Source organism: Cajanus cajan, chromosome 5 (genome assembly GCF_000230855.2).
Source record: "Cajanus cajan strain Asha chromosome 5, NIPB_CcT2T_4, whole genome shotgun sequence".
Lineage (NCBI taxonomy): Eukaryota > Viridiplantae > Streptophyta > Magnoliopsida > Fabales > Fabaceae > Cajanus > Cajanus cajan.
This window is the reverse complement of record NC_138521.1, coordinates 57,324,938-57,332,642: the sequence shown is the minus strand read 5'-3', so window position 1 is coordinate 57,332,642 and position 7,705 is coordinate 57,324,938. Positions and strand designations below refer to the sequence as shown.

The 7,705-nt window shown below is 32.4% G+C and overlaps 2 pseudogenes across 2 annotated transcripts; both read right to left on the bottom strand.

Annotated features, from left to right (window-relative positions):
- Positions 1 to 219: 219 nt before the first annotated feature.
- LOC109801094 (phenylacetaldehyde oxime monooxygenase CYP71AN24-like) lies at positions 220 to 2,600 on the bottom strand (annotated as a pseudogene). The gene is made up of 3 exons (XR_014434136.1): positions 1,813 to 2,600; positions 1,159 to 1,311; positions 220 to 1,077 (listed from the first exon to the last, which is right to left on the bottom strand). The product of XR_014434136.1 is annotated as a phenylacetaldehyde oxime monooxygenase CYP71AN24-like (transcript).
- Positions 2,601 to 3,326: 726 nt separating this feature from the next.
- Positions 3,327 to 7,012, bottom strand: LOC109799885 (phenylacetaldehyde oxime monooxygenase CYP71AN24-like; annotated as a pseudogene). Its single transcript, XR_014434135.1, has 2 exons — positions 6,013 to 7,012; positions 3,327 to 4,122 (listed from the first exon to the last, which is right to left on the bottom strand). The product of XR_014434135.1 is annotated as a phenylacetaldehyde oxime monooxygenase CYP71AN24-like (transcript).
- Between the last annotated feature and the right edge of the window lie 693 nt (positions 7,013 to 7,705).

Sequence of the window (7,705 nt, the reverse complement as noted above, 5' to 3'; positions counted from 1 at the left end):
AAATTCAATCCTTAAACCAAATTAATACTTCTATCTACACCAAGTTAAGAAACGGCGCAATCCATCACAACATATAGCATCCCCCATTTTCTTGAAGTTTAAATCAGTCAATAGGTATCCATATTTGTTAATTTTAGTGGAAAATATAATCAAATTCATATTTGTAACAACGTAATCCACGATGATTTCACCTTGTATCAAAATAAGAAAAGTGCTCCCCAGTAGAAAAAGGCACATCGAATTACATTTACAAACGGGAGAAATTGTAACACAGTTTGGCACATCATAGTGCTGACCAATTTTCTTGTGATACCCAACCAATTATCTGTTACTTAAACCGTGTCTCCCATAATATACGCACACATTCATCATCACTTTATTAGTATTCTTTCACGAAAACATGCAGAAATAAAAAGAAGTGAAACATTCAACCACGCAATATCAACGTTTAGATCCAATTTCGAAGGAGATTGGTATTGGTTGAAGGAGAAGTGGAACCTTCTTGTGGACAGTGATCCCGTATTTCTCACTCATGTCTATGCCTTGCACGGAAGCATGAGTTTGTGGCAGCTTCCAATCGAACCAGCGAAGAAGATTAGCAAGTGCATACTCAGCCAAAGTGATCCCAAATGCAATTCCAGGGCACCCCCTTCTCCCAACACCAAAAGGAATAAACTCAAAATCTTGTCCTTTGAAATCTACCTCGCTGTCTTCGAATCTCTCTGGAATGAACTCATCTGGTTTCTCCCAAAATTCAGGATCCCTCTGAATTGCCCATGCATTCAACATTACTCTTGCCTTGGCTGGAATGTCGTACCCTCGTAGCTTCACAGCAGAGGATGTTTCTCGAGGAAGCAAAAAAGGAGCAGGTGGATGTAATTAACCTGAGAGTTTCTTTGACTACACACTTCAAGTATTCATTTGTTTCACATCGTTTTCATCCACTTCTGCTTTGTTCACGACCACTCTTCTTACCACTTCTTGGACCTTTTCCATGGTATTTGGATTCTTCATGAGCTCTGCCATAGCCCATTCCAAAGTAGTTGAAGTTGTGTCACTTGCCCCTATAAACATGTCCTGAAATTATGGAAAATGGAAATTAATTAAAGCTCATTAATTGTTAGAAATAGTTGCCTCAAAGTTTTTAAAGATGAATACCACTAGCAATGCTTTGAGGTTATCTTGGGAGAGGTCAAAGCCGAGCATTCGAGCCTCCTCAAGTTGAAGGAGAATATCCACGAAGTCTTTCTTATCAGATTGACAATCATCTGCACCTTTCTTCTTCATCTTTGTTTTATGTTCTGCAATCACCTGATCAAAGAAAACATCTAACGAACTAAGGGTGGCCTTTAACTTCCGAATTCGGCCCGTTAGAACATCAACCCAACTCAACGAGGGTGTTAGTTTATGAATTATCAAATAATAAAAGCTTATTTGATAGGTAGAAAGAATGGGGAAGCAAATTTATAATGAAAGACTTAGTTGAGAGAAAAACTAGCTAAGAAGAATAGTTGGAATAGATTTGAGTAGTGAAAATGACTTACTAATTGCTTAGTATACAAATGTTGGGTACATGACTTATTTATAGGCCTCAACACCACATTCATGTTTTGTATAGAAAACTTTAGAGATATCTATTTCTATAATTTTCTATCTATATGTAATTATCTACATGATTCTAGAATTTGTATCTAGTAATTACTAGCATACTTATGTATTTTTCTATAAGAATCTAGATTATTCTATAAGTTTATATCATATTTTAACATAGGGGAAGAAATCTCCGACACAGAAAGCCGTGAACAAACTCACCAACTTCCTCCCAAGCACTCCGAAGCTTCTACTACCATCGGGTGAGTCATACCTTTGTCCAAAAACGCACCTAGACAATGTGTTGTTGGTGAGTGCAATCAACAACTCACTCAGATGCACGCATGAGCTTCCACTCGCACACGCCTCGCGTATGGCAGCGATCATTTCCGCGACTTCTTCAACGCGGATGAACTGAAACGACCGCACGCTTTTCATGCTGACGAGCTCGAGAACGCAGACCTTCCTTTTCTGTCTCCACTCCTCGCCGTAGGGGGAGAAACCAATGTCCTTGTAGCCGTAGAAAAAGACTCCAGTAGCGGTTGTCTTGGGGCGGTAGGAGAAAACGACGTCGTGGTTTTTGAAAATTTCTGCGGCCACGTGTGCAGATGAAACGATCAGCGTTGGGATCTGGCCCATTTGAAGCATCATGAGTGGGCCATAGTTGCGAGAGAGGGCTTGCAAGGAACGGTGTGGCAGCGTGCCTAGCTGGTGAAGGTTTCCGATGAAGGGTAGCTTGGGTGGGGATGGAGGTGCGTTGGATTTGCTTCTTCTTCTGATCTTAAACACCACCAACCCCAATGCCACGCTCAGAAAGACGCAAAGCACTGATAAGTTGATGGCTGAATATGTTGATTCAAGAGCCATTTCCTTGTACTCTTTCCAAGGAAAATGCCGAAATGTACCATTGTAGCGCGTCCATTTATAGACATTTTTGTCTTCATATCGTTCAATAATGCCAACCAATTATGCAATGCAATCAATCTTTCCCGCCTAAGTTTCCAGCTTATTTTATTTATTACATTTCTTTTCTATTTATAATATATTTATATATTCTTACTTTTCTTAATTTTATTAAATTAAGTTTTTGGATCTTTTCTATAAGATGAGATGCACTATGTGTAAATTACCTTGTTTAATCAGACTTTAATGATGGCATGCAACCAATGCTATTAATTTAAAGTAGGTGGTTAAAGAATGTGAGGAAAACAATTTAAATAATATAATAATTATCAATTAAAATAAAATATTGAAAAGAATTAAAATATAGTCTACAGTTGTAATAATTGATAGTAAGTGTGACTACTTTTAAAAAGTTAAAGTTGATACGATAATGCTTTGTTTGTATTAAAATATTGTCTTATAAGCAAAAATTACGTTCTATATATGAGCATTTCAATCTAGTGAGAATGCGTTAATCATGTCATAAAAACAAATTATACAATAAATATATGAGGTAGGTTAAGGAAGGAAGAGGGAACGTGGTTATAAATAATTTATAACTGTCTGTGAGTCAAATGTATTAATTAAATATTTAATGGGTACGTAAGATTTTTTGTATTAATTATATAATATTTTAATATATTATTATTGTTTTAGTTCAAAATACAATATTTTATTATGATTATTTTAAGAATAATAATATTTTTTGTTCAATAAAATCTCAATATCAAATAAATGTATCTTTTAATTAAGGAACAAATTTTTCTAAAAACATTATTATATTACACAATAAATAGTATAACAACTAAAATACCATTATTTATATATATAAGCAATCAAATGCCAACACATAAAAATGGCTATACATATAAATAGCCACGAGAACCAACTCTAACATAAATAACATCACACAAAGTAAAGATATATAAATCACAGTAATAATGGCTTTAACAACGAAAACATTTAGAACTTAGCTTAAAATGTAAAGGATTTTGGTTTAACGTTCAGTGGCACTTTCGTTGAGACAACAAATGCGAATATCTCAGTCATATCTATATTTAGTGCATTAGAATCTGCAGGCAACGTCCAATCAAACCAATAAAGAAGGCTAGCAAGCACATACTCAGTAGCAGCAAGTGCAAAATTCATTCCAGGACATCCTCTTCTCCCAAAACCAAATGGAATTAACTGAAAGGATTCTTGACCTTTAAAATCAACTTGACTCTTTTCAAATCTCTCTGGCATGAACTCTTCTGGACTTTTCCAAAATTTAGGATCTCTTTGAATTGCCCATGCATTGATAATTACATTTGTTTTTGCTGGAATATCATATCCATTTAGTTTCACACTAGACCTTGTTCCTCTAGGAGCCAAAAGAGGAACAGGTGGATGTAACCTTAAAGTTTCTTTGACTACACATTTTAGAAAGTGCATTTCATTAATATCATTTTCTTCCACATTTGATTTATGGCCTACAACTCTTCTCACTTCTTCTTGTACCTTTTTCATTGTCATCGGATTTCTTACAAGCTCTAAAATAACCCATTCTATTGCCGATGCGACCGCATCAGTACCTCCCAAAAGAAAGTCCTAAAATAATAGAAATAAAATTTTCATCAAACTTTTTAACAATTCATTCATTTTGGCAAGGAAGAATTAAAAACTATCCATTGTAAAGTAAATGCCGGTAATATTTAAATAACTTCAAATATACTTTACATTCTACTTTTAATTTTTAAGTAAGCATAAAAACAACGTACGTATATAAGCACATATCATTTGAAAATAACCTTTTTTCTTTAATGTAAGAATGAAAATGATCCATTTGAATTCTTAGATTAAAAATATACAATTAAAGTTAAAAAAACATTTAAAATCACTAACACAATTGTTACAAATGTTGTTGTCGTTATTGTTGTCATTGTAATTGTTATTACTATCATCACTATTGTCATCACATGTCATTTACTATTAGAATTTATCTTATTATATGTGATTTTTTCTGCGAATTTTGTATTAAAATCTGCGGTAAACAATATTCTTACGAATTTTGTTTGCGAAATTTTATCTACAGGTAATACCTTTGTAGATAATATGTTTTTGCGAATTCTAAAATTCGCAAGAAATTTTCCTGCGAAAAAAATTTGCAGGAAAGTTTCTTACAAAAAAAAATTTACAGAAAAGTTTCCTACAAAAAAGAATTCGCAGGAAACTTGCAGGAAAGTTTCCTGCGAATTTTTTCGGAAGAAATTTTGCAGGAATATTTTTTACGAAAAAAATCAAAGAAATTACTACAAATTCTATCAATAATTCTTCAACTTTCAAATGCTGACAATGAATTCATCCGAAACATTTGTTTCCATGTCTCCAACATGTGATACATAATCTTTTGAACTCTAAAATTGTAGATTATAAGTCTAACAGTCAACCATACAAATCACTTGTAAGGTAAGTGTTGCCCCAACTTATATACTCTTTAATTGTTTTATTTTCAATTGATGTGGGACTTAAAGTTTCTTTTTTAAATATTAAACTTATAAATTTAAATATTTTTTTGATTTTTCCCGCGGATTAAAATTGGCAGGAAAATCCACAGAAAAAGTTACCTGCAAAATTTTTCTAACAAATATTACTTGCGAATTTATTTTTACAAGAAAATATGCAAGAAATAAAATAAAATTATTATAATATTTTCTGCAAATTTTTACCATGAAAAAAATGTATATGATCATTAAAATTGTAGCAAAAATTTGCAAAAGTTTCTTGTAGATTATTTTTCATAAAAAAATTTGTAAGAAATATCTTTAAATTATTTTTCGCAAATAAATTCGTAAAAATTTTTTGTAAAATTATTATTGCAAAAAAAATTGTAAAAAAATTCTACAAATATTTTTTTTGTAAAATGATTTGCAGAAAAATAACATTTTTTTAGTAGTGATTGTTATTATCACTATATACCATGGTGATAACAATAGTGTCAACAATGATAATTGTGATAATAGTAATGGCGATAGTGGTAGATTAGTATTGGTTGCCTTTAGTTTACCATTACAACATGATTTTTGTCATCATTATTTTTGTCAATCGTTAAATTAAAATTTTTTAATATATAAATCAAGTTTACAAATTTTTAAAAAATTTAAAAACTATTTGATTCTTCGATTTAGTAATTTAAATTGACAGATAATTATAAAATTATTTAATATGTTGGTTTGAATTTATATAATAAAATATTAAATAATTTTCAATTTTTAAAAATTTATAAACTTGATCTATATATTTAGAATTTTTAATTTAACGATTAGATCGTTAAAATTTAATGTAGAATAAAAGTAATTAAGTGAAATAAGTCTATCAAGACTTTTTATTGGAGTAAATGAATATATATATATATTTGTAGTTCTGAGTGAGGGAGTTAGTTTGTTTATGAAACAGATTGAAGAGTGAGTGAGAAAAGAGAAGGGGAACGAGGAGCATTACCGTTATAATTCCTTTGATATCATTTTTGGTGAACTCAATGTTCAACGTATTATCCTCTTGAAGTTGGAGGAGGATATCCACAAAGTCTTTTTCTTTGGAGTTGGTCTTGGCTGTGATTTGCTCTGCTATGGCTTCATCCAATGCAGCATCCAACTCTTCAAAAGTGGTCTTGCATGCTCGAATCTTTCCCGTGAGAACATCAATCCAACCCAACAAAGGAAAGTGATCCCTCACAGTGAAAGCCGCAAGATGAACTAAGACTTTCCTTATCGAGTCCTTCACCTTGTTGTAATTATGTTCCGAATAGTTCCGTCCGAAAATACACTTGTACACGATTTTCATGGGGGTTGACAAAAGCAACTCCCTTAGATTCACGGAGCGCACATCAGCTGAGCTTGCTTCACGTAGCTGATTCACCAACTCCGCAACTTCTTCTACTCTGATGAGACGAAAGGATTCCACCACTTTGGTGCTTAAAAAGCGTTGAACGCATACTTTTTTTTTTCTCTCTCCAGTTTTCTCCATAGAGTGCAAACCCAATGTCTGTGCAATCATACAGACAGAGTTTCGCAGCAGTGGTGTGGGCTCGGTCCGAAAAAGCTATGTCATGAGTTTTCGTAATTTCCCTGACCACATCTGCGGATGAAACCACGAGAGATGGAGTCTGCCTCCCCATCTGCATCATCATCATATCACCATACTTGAGAGAGAGATCTCTGAGGGAGCGATGTGGGAGTGCACCAAACTGATGAAGATTCCCTATGATGGGTAGTTTTGGTGGAGACGGAGGCAGATTCAGTTTGGTTTTGGATTTGGTTCTTCTTATCAGCTTAAACAATATCAGAACGCTGATAAAGAAGGAAAGAGATAGATATAAGGTAGAAGAGAACGCTCCTTTCATTTGCTCGTAACTCCATTGTTTGAGACCCATTCTTTCTTCTACCACATCTATCAATGTTAGATTCCACCAAGCATTTATAACCATTCATTGCTGACGCATGAGATTATTCTCGGTTGCTTACAAAATTTTTATTTTTATTTTTTATTTTATATTACTAAACATAGTTGACTTTGTTTACTCTCTTTTTTTTTTTATCAATTTATTTTTATTTATGGAAAATGTTGCAAATATTTTTTCAACTGTAAATGAAAATGAAATTAAAATGTTGCAAATAAATTCAGACATGGATCATGCGATTGTTATTATATATATTTTTGCTTTTTTCAGAATAATACAATTGTCATAAAAACGCTAGTTAAGCCGTGCACTCGTATAAAAATTGAATAAATATTTGATTAATTAATAGATTTTATTCAACCCATAATCTCTTCTATAATTTTATAATAAGTAACTATCATTGTGATACCCTCTATCCCAAACATAAATATATAATAAATGATTAAATAATATTTGAGTGAATAATAACTTTCATAGTTAAACAATGTCTCAAATAACATAGAAGTAAATGATTTACATTTATAAGCATAATTCATAATTCAAATATGAAATTTACAAAGGAAATAAAACTAAAGTTTTCCAAAACGAAATAATAAAATGAAGTCCTAAATTAGTCATGTCTATACTTCAATGTCACATGTCCTATTAGAGCACGTCCAATATTGAAGTTTAAGCTTTATCACCAACATCCTCCTCTTGATGATCACCTGCATCATAATTGCAAACATACACAAA